Genomic DNA, 14,126 nt, shown 5'->3' with positions numbered 1-14,126 from the left:
CCATATTTTTATACATGCATAAACTCCTCTTATAAAGGCTTTTGTAAAGCAAAGGATCCCCAGACTGCGATTATAGAATAAAAAAAGATTTTTTTAAATCACCAATTGAATTTATTTAAAGGCAATACAAAGGGCTTACAGTAGGTGGCGCTTGTGATCAACAATGTTAAAGAACAAAAGTGAAGTATTGTTGTTGAAGCACAGACTGATTTAAAGGTGGAGACTCGCAAATCATTTTCATTCCAGCCCTGCTCAAACAAACTAGTAACACGACTGACTGTACTTCCTTCAAAGCAGTGCTTGAGCAGTTACTCGTAACAACCGTTTTATTCATTCTCCAGAAAAAGACAAAAAAAAAAGAAGTTCAGATCTTGGTAAGTGTAACTGTTTTGCTTTTTTTCAACTTTTCCTGCTCATTTATGTTTGCACAGTGTTTGCAAATGGCTTTTAAGATTTTAACTCCTTAAAGATCAGAGGTGTTTGATATCTTGATATGCCATTGGTCATGAAGAGGTTAACTGTGTGTGGGCAACCTCTCTCAAGGTCATGCTCAAAAATACATAATGTCCTGATTGATTTATTGTGTGTTTTGTATTATTAATTATTATTATTATATTATTATTTTGGGAAAGTGAGTGGTGGAAAAACTACCTACCAAGTTCCCTGATCTTCTGGAGACAGTCCCTAGCTGTGATAAACCCTTGTAGAAGTCTTTTTAGAGAGGATTTTAAACCGCCCCCAGTTACATGTAGATGGTGGTTAGCAATCTTTTATAAAGGGAATGTTAATTTAAAGATATTCTCAGCATTGCTTTAATGATAATAGCCGCATTGTGATGTTGCTGCCTGTAAAAATAGTTTCTATCCAGTTTTATTTTCGTCTGCTTAGTCCAAACCTGTTGTTTCGGATAATTATACATCATTTAAAGCCTGTGTGTGGGTTTGCTTTACTGCAGAATGATCATCATTGAAGACTGCTGCAGAGGAAGCTATATGTAATTACTAAAGAGGGCTATTGCTGTATAGCAGGGTTTTTTATGAGGTATTATCATATTATTTTTGGTTTATGACATGGTTTGGGTATTGTGGAACACTCATACGATGTGCATCTAGCGCGTGACCTGTTCTCACCCTATTTTCTATAAATGCATGTGGATACACTGCAGGGCACTCATGTGCAAATCACTGACTCCTACAGGTCGAATGGTTAATAAATATCTTTTAAAAGATGGGATAGATTGTCACTGCGTCTTAGTGTGTTGGGATAAATTCGCCAGGAGGAACAATTTAGTTGGTGGCTTAATTTTCGAAAAAAAAAAATTTTTTTTGTATTTTTATTTTTTTTTTTACATTTATTTACCTTTAATTCACTATTCAGTAAATTATTTGATCAGGCAAGAACCCCTGATTGGGAACTATTACGGTTTCTCTCCCTTGAGTGTTCCTCAGATTAGAGTAAAACCTGATGACGTATGCCTTGGCTGTCTCATTGCTTACATCAACTCGGAATTTCAGACCATGCTTACATGATGTGAATTTGCCCTTCACCAGTAGAGAGAATAGCCCTAATCTATCAGAAGACAATAGAAAATAACAACAACAAATGTTATTTTTGGACCATAGATTCCGTTATTGTGATTTGATCATTGTCCACTCCACTTTTGCCCTGTAAAATGTATGATAGATAAACTCAACTCACCTTGTTTCTAGCGCCAAGACTTTTCCGCTGCATAGGGAATGACCTCACCTCTCCGCCTCCCACGACATCACTGAGGAGGCAAGGCCTTCTCCCTGAAGGTCCAATACATTGCTCCTGATAGAGGAGCATTGGGGACCTAATGTGCATGTGTGGGTCCATTCAAACTTCCCAATAGGAAAACATTGTATCAATGCTTTCCAAGGGGGCATCACATGACCGAGTTTCATACATGACAGCCACTAAAGGTGGACTTAACCCTACTATGTAAACATTGCAGGTTTAAAAGGACAGGGACTCTGCATCCAAACCACTACATAGAGATGAAGTGGTCTGGGTGACTATAGTGTCCCTTTAAGTTTCCTCCTGTAGATAGGAAAGAGTTATATATTTTCTATATTGCAACGTTTCACTTGTTTGTTTTTTGTTTTTTTGTTTTTTTTTCTTCCATAAGTGAACACTCCATCCACTGAGGTCTGAAAGAGTTTTGCTTGGCAGTTTTTTTCCCCTCAGGACAGGTTCTTAGCTTTTTAGGGACCAGTAACTCTTGGGCATATATCTCAACATTGGTACTGTGACGTATTGATGGCAATGGAGGTGGTTCCACCAAAAATGCATATCAAACTGACATGGAGCTAAGCTGACAAGCCCCTCCAGACCCCATCTTTTGAAGTACAATGCCTGTATGCTGAATACGCAGTAATTTTATGTTTTAATGTGCTTACACTGCACTTCTTACAGACTTAAAAAAAATCTAGAGAGTAAAACCAAGATGGGGGAGAGGAGCCTGAATTCAAGACTTTTACCATCTGTTGGACCAGCGGGGGTTATTACCTAGGGGTCCTTTAAATGCAATCTTGGTGTAGCCGTGGTGTGTGATTCAGGTTAAGTCCTGGGCAGGGGGTTAGTGTGGGTCCTCTGGGGTAGTAATAGTTCCCGCTTACCGCCCGTTGCCCCGCTCTATGGTGGGTGCAGAACTCTTATCTTATGCTGCGTGTGGTCGGCCTCTGTGGTCTGTTTTCGTGCCCGGCTGGGTCCCTTGGGCGTGAGGTTTGTGTTTTCCCTCCCTGCAGAGGAGGTTTGTATCGGTAAATGTAGCGCCCTTAGGAATCCCGCCGGATCTTCGTGTGCCAATAAAGTGAGCACCGATTCTCCCTGTTGCACTATGAGGGTGCCCGATGTGCCCCATCTGTATCTTATCCCCTTGTCGCGGAGTTCCCTTGTCACGGGCATAAACCTCCGTCTCTCCAGGAGCACTGTGTAAGGTAGGTCATCATAGATCCGGACGGGGTTGCCTTTCACCATAGTGGTAGGGTTGTTTCTGGAGCGGGCCAGGATTGCACTTTTCGTGGATGTATCCCGCGTTACTGCTATGACGTCTCTTGAGGCGTCTACTGGTGCCGTCGGGGCCTTTCTAATTCGGAATGCCGCCGTAACGGGTGAGGCTGCTGCTGTGGGTCGCACTCCCAGTGTTTCTGCGACTGTGTTGGCAAAGCCTAGTATAGCCTCCATACCCACACTTTCCGGGACACCACAAATCCTAATGTTTTTCCTACGGTGCCTCGCTTCCAGCGAGGTGACCGTGTGTGTGAGCCTGCTAAGTTTCTGGGACATGGCCTCCATTTGGGCCTTCGCTTCTGTCAGCTCCTGATCTCTCTTCCCCTCCCTTGTTTCCACCGCACTGATCCGCGCGGCTATGCCATTAACTTCGACCAGCAGTCTTTTAATGTCCCCTTTGGTGGAGGGTGAAGTGTCGGAGTCGGAGTCTGAGTCTTCACTCGCGTAAACCTGGTTTGGGATCCCCGGGGGCCTGTTGTCATCTTCCTCCGGGGATTTGTCTGAGTAGCTGGAGTCTCGGGCCTGCTCGGGCGCCATCTTGGGCTGCGCCTGTTGTTGCGGCCTGTCGAAGGACGTGCGGATGTCGGGCTGTTTAGAGCTACCTGAGTGTGTCAGCTTGCGGTTTCTCCGTCCCATTTCTCTCTGTGGGGGTTCTGCTATGCACAGGTATACGTTTTGAGGTCTTTTATAATAGATCTTCATGGCTAAATATTGTTTTTTATCGATGGGGCCTGCAGGAGCTCCACATCAGCACGTCTGGTTGCTTGCTCGGCTAGCCACCATAAAAGTTATTTTTTAAATTCTATTCAGCCACTGGACAGCGCACTACTCATTTTGGCCCTTATCTACTCTAAAGGGTTACCCTCTTAACTGTCTGTCTTGTCCTCTATAACTGCATTTACATTTGCATTCTTCTACCACCCCCAGTCCACTAAATACAATACTGCACCATTAACTGTGAAAAAGGTTAGCTGTGAAAATGGAGTGTGACTGAGTCTACGCTGCGGAAGTGCCACTATTGGTAGACAAGCCCTAGAGGCATGCAGAGATAAAGTGGTCTTGGTACCTTTATTTTATTTTTATTTTATTTTTTAGTGGTCTTTTTAATAGAAGAAAATGAAAAAAGGCATATTTTAGAAATATCTCTCTGTGGTTAGCAGCTCAAATAAGCTGTCATGTTATAAGTGAAACGACATGCTTATCACTAGGCTGCAGCTGTTTGCAGTTGAATTTCTGGTGTGGTCACTTCAATACTAGGAGAGCAGGACTAAGAAAAGCTAAGGGAAAAAAAAAATATAGGGTTGATGGTGAACCATGTATTTGCTTTGTATTCTCTTTGTAACCCTAAAATAAAACATTCATTTTGGTATTAGAATGGTACAGCTGCTGCCTAGGCACGGACGTCCTCCATCTCTGACTATTTTGGCCTACATTTTAAAATTCACTACCTTTTTATTTATTATTTTATTTTATTTATTTTTTGCTTCAAATTCCTTACAATTCGAAGTTTAGTGAATAACGTGACAGTTGCAGATTTTTCTTCGCTAAACTATAAATTACCAGAAATGCAAGACTGGATGGCAAATGTTTGTCACAAATGGCAGAACTGGAGAAATTCTACCAAGTAACTTCCGTTTCCAGATCACTTATTCTGATGACTAGGGTACCATATCTTAGGAAACTTGTGGGTTACATGCCAGCAGGAATATTTTTTTTTTTTTTTGAAAAAAAAATTTGAATACACTTTTTTTTTTTTTTTTTTTTCTTTTCCTTTTTGTGAAGTGTTATAAACTGTGAAAGGGTTACTCCATCTGGAGTAAAATGTTTTATTTTATTTTTTTAAATCCTAATGTCCTATGGAGCATTAGTTATTTACGACCCCCCACTATTTATTTATTTAGTTCTCCTCTATATTTTCCATGTCCCACCCATCCTAAAGTCATGTCACTGCTTCACTTTGCAAGGTCCAATCATTCTTCTCACAAAGAAGCATTTGATTGCACCGATCTAAGAGGCTGAGCGCATTTGCACGCTCTGAGCCAAGGAGGGGAGAGAGTGTGGGGTAGACCAGAGAAATGCACAAGGAGTGGATAATTAAAAAGGGGGGGACACGGACATAATTCTCACAGTGCTGTCTGTAAGGGTAGCAGGAAATTACATCTGTCACCAGCACACAGTGCATGCTACCGACCGAGTTCATGTTTGTACAGATTTACCATTCGGCAGCCGGAATCAAAGTCCTTATGCTTCTCTTAGAGTCACTTACCCTGGGGGTGCAACTGGACCCCAGCAGAAAGTACAGATTGCTATATATAGACTGTGTTTCAGGCAGAAACTCTGTACATGTAGATTGCTCGCACCATGACCACTTCTAAAAGCAGAAGTGGTCAAGAAGCTTGGAGTAACACCCTTTAATTGCAAGTGTTCTCGGATCTGTGAGGATGATTGACACGGAGCTAAGATGAAAAGTCCAGTTACAGGCTAGAGATATGGGTTGCATTTTAATTTTATTTTTCAGACCTCAAATACATATTTGTTAAATATACAGATACATAGACATAATATTAAAAATCTTGTGTAGTAACTGTTCCCCTTTAAACAATACATTCCGTAATACAAATAACTTTTAGTATTCTTGCAGCACACTTTTATGTTACTCCAGTGGTAGTAGAACTATGGTAGACTGTTCATTCCTTAGATAATTTTTATTTATTTCGCCATTTTATGATATATGTATAATATATTATTATTTTTTTTTTTTTAAATCATTCGGGTTCCTGGTATAACCAATACTCTAGTCCAGACATAGGCAACCTTCGGCACTCCAGATGTTCTGGACTACACCTTCCATGATGCTTTGCCAGCATTATGGGTGTAAGAGCATAATGGGGGATGTAGTCCACAACATCTGGAGTGCCGAAGGTTGCCCATCCCTGCTCTAGTCTATGCTATTCGAGAATCTGAGGAATTTCTTTAAATGTGTTTCCTATTACATAGTAAGAGTCCTTCATGCATTCCTTTCTCTGCTTGGAGTCCTTATGTGATGAAACAGGGAATCAACAAAAACCTGGCCTGTATTGCTTCAAAGCATTCCCTATTAAAGTGGAACATGTTCTTGTTCTGCGTTAATGAAGGTCATCTAGCTAACGATCTGCCTCGTCTGTGTCATGAGTGCTTTACTTTACCTTTTTGCATTTATCTCCTAGATAATTGTATCTTAAAATAAAATGCCTATGCACCTCTCCTTACATCCGCATATGTACAGTTATTTTTGTGCTTTTTAAATAGTTTTAGAATTATGCAGTTTTACAGTTATTTTTATACCTTTATGTACTTTTAAGCGTGCTGGTATCCCTTTCTTCTTTTGCCAAATGTAATTGCCTCATAACACTCAGTGACTAATTAATGTTAAATATCCGCTATCTAAAATAACACAGTTAATAATGCTGTTTTACATGGGGTATTTGTATTCATTTATTTTCCTGGTTATTGGTGAAGGAACATTCCAAGCACCATAACCACTACAACACTCTCATCCAATGAGAAGTGGTCTGGGTGCGTTGTCACTGTCCCACATAGTCCTGCAGTGTAAAACATTGCGATGTTCGAGAAACTGCAATGTTTATATTTCAGTACTATGACTGTCTACCTGTGCCTCTAGTGGTTGTTTGGCTTTGTGAAATGGTGCTGGACGTCCTCACGCTCTGTTTGAGGATATCCAGGGTCAGAGAAAGTCCCATAGGAAAGCACTGAGGGAATGTTTTTTTTTCTTCATGGGATAGGCCTAATGCACATGCATCGATTGCCACGCAAGTCCTTCCATTGGATGAAGTTGCAAAAGACGAACCCTGACCCAACATCGAGAGACCACGGCGCTGGATTTGGGGAAGTAAATAAAGGGTTATTTAACCCTTTTATATTAAGTGTGTGTGTGTGTGTGTGTATATATATATATATATATATATATATATATATATATATATATATATATATATATATATATATATATATATATATATATATATATATATATATATATATATATATATAAAACTGTCCAGACTCTGGCACTCATAATATATATTTCTCTGACTTTATCCTTTTCCGGTTTATTCATTTTATTATTTATTTTGTTTATGGTGCAGGGACTGACTAGCACGTTGGTGTTAGGACAAACTACAGCTGACATTCTAAAGGCATGAAAAGCATCATGGGAGTTGTAGTTTTACAACATACAGGGATCTACCTTTTGGGCAGCCTTGACTTAAATAGACATGGTGCTTGGAGCAACCCTTAAAAAAAACAATAAACATAAACTAGGCAATACAGGGAGTTCAGTGAACCATGATCTAGGTAAGAATTATATCGAACGATCGGAAGAAAAAGTCACCCCCAATGAAGAGGATCCAATTGGAGAAGCCCTAAATGAACTTCTAGTGAAAATAAATAGAATGAAAATACCTAAGTGAACCTAAAGATGGATACAAATAACTACAAATTCTTCAGTATACAGGTTAGCATAGGGAGTACTGGGATAATCCTTCATTAACGTGTGTGTGTGTGTGTGTGTGTCAACTCAACCTAACTGTTAATTAAACAGGAGATCGAGTTGGCTTAGTAAGCAAAAATAATTAATCAAATACAAATAGGTTACAACAGTAACAAATATCTCTATCATATGCATTACAGAGGCAGAAAAACCTCTTGCTTATAAGAGATGTTATTAAGCTAGCCATGACAAAATAATAAACCCTATCCATTGAAATGAATAAAATAGATACAAAAATAATCAATTTTATAACATGACAGGAGGCTTCATATTTGCTTAAGTCTCTCTTTACTTGAACTCCACAGCAGCACATTAACATAGAGAGATAAACACCAAAGACAAAAACATAAGGTATCTATATAAGGCTCCTCCTAAGCCACCATTTCCTCTTTCTTTGCTGCTCCGCAGAACAGTACAGGTCAGAGTACCACTGCCTCCTATTTTTATGGGTGGCTGTGTGTTTTATTACTGTATACTTAGTGTGTTTATTCTATAACTTTATTACAGTTTGTTTATTGCTATTTTTATGTGTTTGTGGCTTTTTCTTCTTTGGCAGTTTTCCCTATCTGCCGTTTTCTTGCCTTTGTTCCTCCTAATTTGTGTTGTGCGTTTGGGACCCTTTTTTGTTTTCGTGTCCCTTTGCCTTTAATATTTTTCCGGTTGCCGGGAAGCGGTCACCCGACCGCCTCCCGTGCCGGCTGTCGGGCCCCGGAGAAAGACTCCGGCGGCTCCACTTGCTGGTTCCCACCCGCCGCCTTTCGGCGCCGGACGGGAATCCTCTTTTTTTTCTCCCCTGTCGCTCCCCTGTCCCTCCCGCGTCCCCGCTCACTCTCCTACTCGGGCGGCGTGGGGAGGGATCAGGGAGCCTCTCCGTTGCCTCTTGGCCTCGTGTTGCTCTGTCCGCCCTTCCCCCGCGGCCGCATGGTCGGATCCGGGGGTGCGCGGCTCTCGGCTCGCTCTGCCTTAAAGGTGCAGGGCCTCCTTTTCTTTTATGTGTTTTTTGCTGTCTCTGTGCCCATCGTTATATTGCAGGGTGTCATTTTTGAGCATAGAACTCAGAGCTCCATCAGCTGTTCCATGGCCATTTGAAACAGGTAGCCTTCTGGAAGACTCACATTTCATTCTATACCTACATAACCTGTTAATTTTGTTGAATGTGTAATGTTTTTATATTTCGTGACTATTATTTAGTTTTATTATTTTCAATGTATACATTTTCATGTCTTTGTAACTATAGCCTGTGCTAATCATGCAAAGTATTTTATCACCTTTGTCTTTGTCCATCATGTTAAGTTAGTTTAACCAGCTCAGGCCCATATATCTTTCTTGTTCCTTGTTTAATGGTTTTATTTCCCTACTTAAATACCTCTGTCTTATCTCTGTAATTCTCAATCTTAGCTTTTGTTTTTCCTTAAATGACCTTAAATCAAATGTCCATCTATGTACCCCCCCCCCCCCCACTCTCTTAGCCCATCTGACCCTAATATACATCTCTCTCCCACAGTCTGATTTTTAAACATACCAAGCCCAGCATAGAACTCAGAGCTCCATCAGCTGTTCCATGGCCATTTGAAACAGGTAGCCTTCTGGAAGTTATCATACACCATGGCATGCTGTGTTCCTGTAACTTATCTGCTGAGTGCTGGTGGAGAGTTCTAAAAAATAGCCCTCCTACCCCCAACTCACAAAATTATAAAGTATCCCATTCACTATGTGCCCAAACAAAAATTATGTCCAAATTCCTATTCCTTATGTTACTCGCCCTTGCAAATGATGTGGAGTCTAACCCAGGTCCCCCAGCTAATTCTAGTCCTAATCTCCCCACTAAAAAAGGCCTCTCTTTTGTGCACTGCAACATCCGTAGTTTACTCCCTAAACTAGATGCACTGCAAGCCTGGTGTTCCCATTACAAACCACAAATCATTGTGCTCTCAGAATCTTGGTTAACAACTAAAATACCAGACACCGCCATTGCAATACAGGGGTATTCATGTTTTAGAAATGACAGAGCAAAGAGAGGAGGAGGCATTGTTATTTATGTTGACAATTCCATAAAGTTTACCCCTTTACAAAACCTTAATCCTCCTGCAACCTTTGATTTCCTCTCTGGCACAATTGAGATCCCGTGCAGTAATTCAATCATTGTTGCAGGAATCTACCGCCCACCTAGCTCCCCTGTGCATACTCTTTCTGACATAGCCCATCTCCTTAGTGAAACCATTGCTCAAAACCCTAAAAGTGAACTGTTGGTCTTTGGAGATTTTAATATTGATTGGCTGAATCCTAAAAATAATAGTTCGTGCACGCTTTTTAAGACTTTGCAGCTAACGCAATTAATCTCCTCCCCAACTCGCATAAATATTAAAAGCCTTAACCATACCCTACTAGATTGGATTCTCTCTACTTCTCCTGATAGAATCCAGGAGGCCGGTGTTCTCCCAAACACTTTCAGTGATCACTGTTTAGTGTACTGTGTGCGCAAAATTAAGGCTATTAAATCCGCTCCCAAGGTTAAAATAACAAGGTCCTTCAAAAAATTTAATCTTGAATCCTTTCTAAAGGACATCAAGAACCTCCCATGGCACAGATTAAACATTATCCCGGATCTAGACTGTGCTGTTGAATTCTTTCCGTCTGAACTCCTACAAATTTGGAATCTGCATGCCCCACTGCATAAGGTGAGGGTAAAAGGAGCACATATGAACTGGATCACAGCTGACCTCATCCAAATGTACCAGTTTCGGGATTCTTTGTGGTCAAAGTTTAAGCGTACTGGCTCTATGAATGATCACTGTGCATATAGACAATGGCGAAATATATGCACAAAACAAACAAAATTGGCCAAAGCCCAATATTTCTATGACAATCTGAACAATAACATCTCAAACCCTAGAAACTTTTGGAAAGTCATAAATAAACTACAAACTCCCCCAATCCACTCCCAACCCTCCACTGTCAAAGTGGACAACCAAACCCTGAAACTTCCCTTAGATGTAGCAAATGCCTTTAACAATTATTTTGTCGGATGCTCTACTGCCCTGATTGCCAAGCTAATAAATGGCACACATCCTGAAACTACAAATGTGGATCAGGTCTCACTAAATTTGCAAACGCCCAATATAGACAAGTTCACTTTTAGACCTGTACCTGTTAGTGTCATTGAAAAACATCTTAATAATCTAAAAATGAAAAACCAGTCCGGACCTGACCAAATCCCAGCAATGCTGTTGAAGCTCAGTGCACCGGCAATTGCTAAACCCGTCGCAACTCTAATTAATGAATCCTTGGTGTCTGGATACTTACCCAAACTTTGGAAGACTGCAAGAGTAGTGCCTATCCATAAAAGTGGTGACACTACCTTGGTTTCTAACTATCGCCCTATATCATTACTCCCAGTATTGTCAAAAATCTTAGAAAAATGTGTCCATACGCAACTATGTGAGTATTACCAACAATCAAACTATCTGACCCCTGATCAATCGGGCTTTCGCCAGAATCACTCCACTACAACTGCCCTCTTAAAAGTTTGCAATGACATCCAAACTGGCATGGAACAAGGAGACCTAACTGGAGCTATTTTCCTTGATTTTGCTAAGGCCTTTGACACAGTAGACCACGACATTCTACTGCACAAACTCAAAAACTCAGGTATTGGTGATCATTCGCTAAACTGGTTTCGATCGTATGTATCGGAACGCTCGCAATATGTGTCCATTTCTGACAGCGACTCCCTCCCTCTCCCAGTCACGTGTGGTGTTCCCCAAGGTTCCATTCTCGGCCCCCTACTATTTTCATTATTTATAAATGATCTGCCTAATGTCTGCAAATCCTCAAATGTACACATGTACGCAGATGACACAGTAATCTATGCGAGCAATTCCGATCTACCGCAGCTTGAGGCTATGCTCCAAGACCAGTTTACAGAGGTAGAAAAGTGGATCGCAAAAAACAAACTGTTCCTGAACACTGACAAAACTGTCACAATGATCTTTGGAACAGTACCTAAATTACACAAATTACACAATTCCCACCTATCCATCAAAACAATTTCAAATGGCACACTGACCGCAGTCCACTCTTTCAAATACTTGGGTATGATGTTAGACCCCAATCTATCTTTTGGCCTGCACATAGAAAAGCTTGCATCTAAACTTTATCCAAAACTAGGTGCCCTGTACAGAAACAAATCCTGCCTAAGCCCTTCAGTAAAGGAAAAGATTGTACAGCAAATGCTGATGCCAATCATTGATTATGGGGATGTAGTATATGCATCTGCATCGCAATCCCACATTAATAAACTCAACACATTGTATAACTCGCTCTGCCGATTTGTGCTACAATGTAATTACAGGACCCACCATTGTGACATGCTAAAAGAACTAAACTGGCTGTCGCTGGAATCCAGACGCACCCTTCATCTTTCTAGCCTTGTGTTTAAGAGCTTTTCTGGGAAACTCCCACCCTACCTGAACGCAATGCTTTCCCCGGCTGTTCCCACTTCCTACAACCTCCGATCCAGTAACAACACTTTACTTAGTCTACCTCAATATAAAAAGAAAGCAGCCCGATCCTCCTTCTCCTACAGAGCACCGCATTTGTGGAACGACCTCCCGCACAAATTAAAATCTTCCCTAAGTTTAAAGTCCTTTAAGAGATCCTTCTCTACATACCTCAAAACAGAATGTACCTGTCATGGTTGATTATATATTTCCTACCTGTTCTATGTTAAATGTTGTATATATTGTATATTAATTTTGTATTTTATTGTACACTAACTGTAACAATGCAATGATTTGTGGACCCAGGACATACTTGAAAACGAGAGAAATCTCAATGTATCTTTCCTGGTAAAATATTTTATAAATAAATAATAATTTTAGTGTTGGTGTAGTTTGTCATTATGCATGTCCTCCCCCCCTGTATACATGTAGTTGCTTCACATGTTGTTTTTCTCTGCTGACTGCAATCCTTCTATGCATGGATGCTGTTTAATTTTGCTTTTCCATGCTTGCTATCTGTACTACTTGGGGATTGGTTTGTGCATTATTTCTGCATGCCCCTGCATGGACCCTGCTTGGTGAAATTAACCCCCACAGAGTTGGGCCTATCCTGAGAACCTGTTACACCCCTACCCTGCACGCACTCTCTCATGATTTAACTGCATGTTGCATGTGGAGATTTACGTTCCTGCCTACACTTATTACTGTGCCGGCACTACCCGTGCCCTTATACTGGCCAGCCTTGTCTGTGCCCTTATGATTGGCCTGCTTTGTCTGTGCCCCTTGATTGGCCTGCTTTTGTCAGTGCCCCGTGATTGGCCTGCTTTGTCTGTGCCATATTTCGCATGCTATTGACCTGACGGCTCCTTCCCCTGGAACAAGGTTTGTTGAGCCTGCATGCTTTAATACTTGCCTCTGCCATATTAGGGGTGCTGCCCCTACTGCCTGCTACTGACACCTATTGTCTGTCTCCTTAGGTGTCACGTACCGTATCTCAGGCGTCATGGAAGCCGCTTCACAGGAGCAAAACCTGCAGGCACTGATTAATGCGGCTGTGGCCGCCTCTGTGGAGAAAGCCCTGGCGAGGGCTCTGCCTCAACCTCATGATGACAGGGGTGCGAGAGGAAACCCCCTGTTGGCAGACGACTCGGCTGAGTCAGACTCTCAGGATAGAGAGCAGGCAAGTGCGCAATTGCGCTATTGGAAGGGTGAAGGCCCTGAACCACGCTCCCGGAAGGGCAAGGCTCCGGCGAAGCGACATGGTTCGAGGCTGTCAGCCTCGCCGGCCAGGCGCCGTCGTAGGTCGGGCGCAGGGGAGGAGGCCTCCTTACCCCCCCCTAATATGGCCGTGTTGGATGAGTGGCGGGCAGACCAGTCCCTTTCGGAAGAAGATGGAGATTGGGACGAGGATCGGGGAGAGGACCACAGTTGGCGCTGGGAGGACGAAGATGCGCCCTCGACAACCCCGGAAGGCGACGCTTTTCTGGACGCTACGGGGGTACCCCTGTTTGATCCTCGATCTATTCGACACCCCAGGTCCTCAGAATGGTCGCTGCCCGACCACTTGGCACAGTTTGTGCACTACTGGGTCCGCAGACCCCTCGACGGGGAGGCCCGCAAAAAATTGAGGGCAGAATGCCCAAGACCTGTCCTGCCGGACAAGGTGGCGACGACCCCCGAATTTGACCCCTTAGTGGCCACGTATTTGACCCGGACGGGCCGGGACCCCAAGAAAGGGGTGGAGCGGAGCCTCCGGGCCGCGCAAGATAAGCAGCTGGACGTGCTGGGACCCCTATGCAGGATGTTGGCCTTAGCGGACGAGGCATACACGGAGGGCACGACCCTGGACCCAGCCACCATGCGGGACTGGGCATTACGTTCCATTTGCCTGCTGGGCAATGCCAATGTGGCCCTCTGCACGGAGCGCAGGAAGACAGCTCTGTTCCGTATGGACAACAAACTGTCGGAGCTGGGCTCCAAAGAATTGGGCCCCATGGCTAAAGGTCTACTGTTCGGGGAGCCGTTCATTAAGGAGCTACAGAAAC

At 42.5% G+C, this 14,126-nt stretch overlaps 1 protein-coding gene across 2 annotated transcripts in view; it reads left to right on the top strand.

Moving 5' to 3' along the window:
• Positions 1–240: 240 nt before the first annotated feature.
• Positions 241–14,126, top strand: part of SH2D4A (SH2 domain containing 4A) — a 102,405-nt gene continuing 88,519 nt past the window's right edge. For both annotated transcript variants that reach the window (XM_063455818.1, XM_063455817.1), the window contains exon 1: positions 241–374. The gene's annotated coding sequence lies outside the window, so the exon portion shown is untranslated. The remainder of the gene's footprint in view (positions 375–14,126) is intronic.

This window comes from Pelobates fuscus, chromosome 5 (genome assembly GCF_036172605.1).
Source record: "Pelobates fuscus isolate aPelFus1 chromosome 5, aPelFus1.pri, whole genome shotgun sequence".
Lineage (NCBI taxonomy): Eukaryota > Metazoa > Chordata > Amphibia > Anura > Pelobatidae > Pelobates > Pelobates fuscus.
This window is presented reverse-complemented; position numbering and strand designations above follow the sequence as displayed.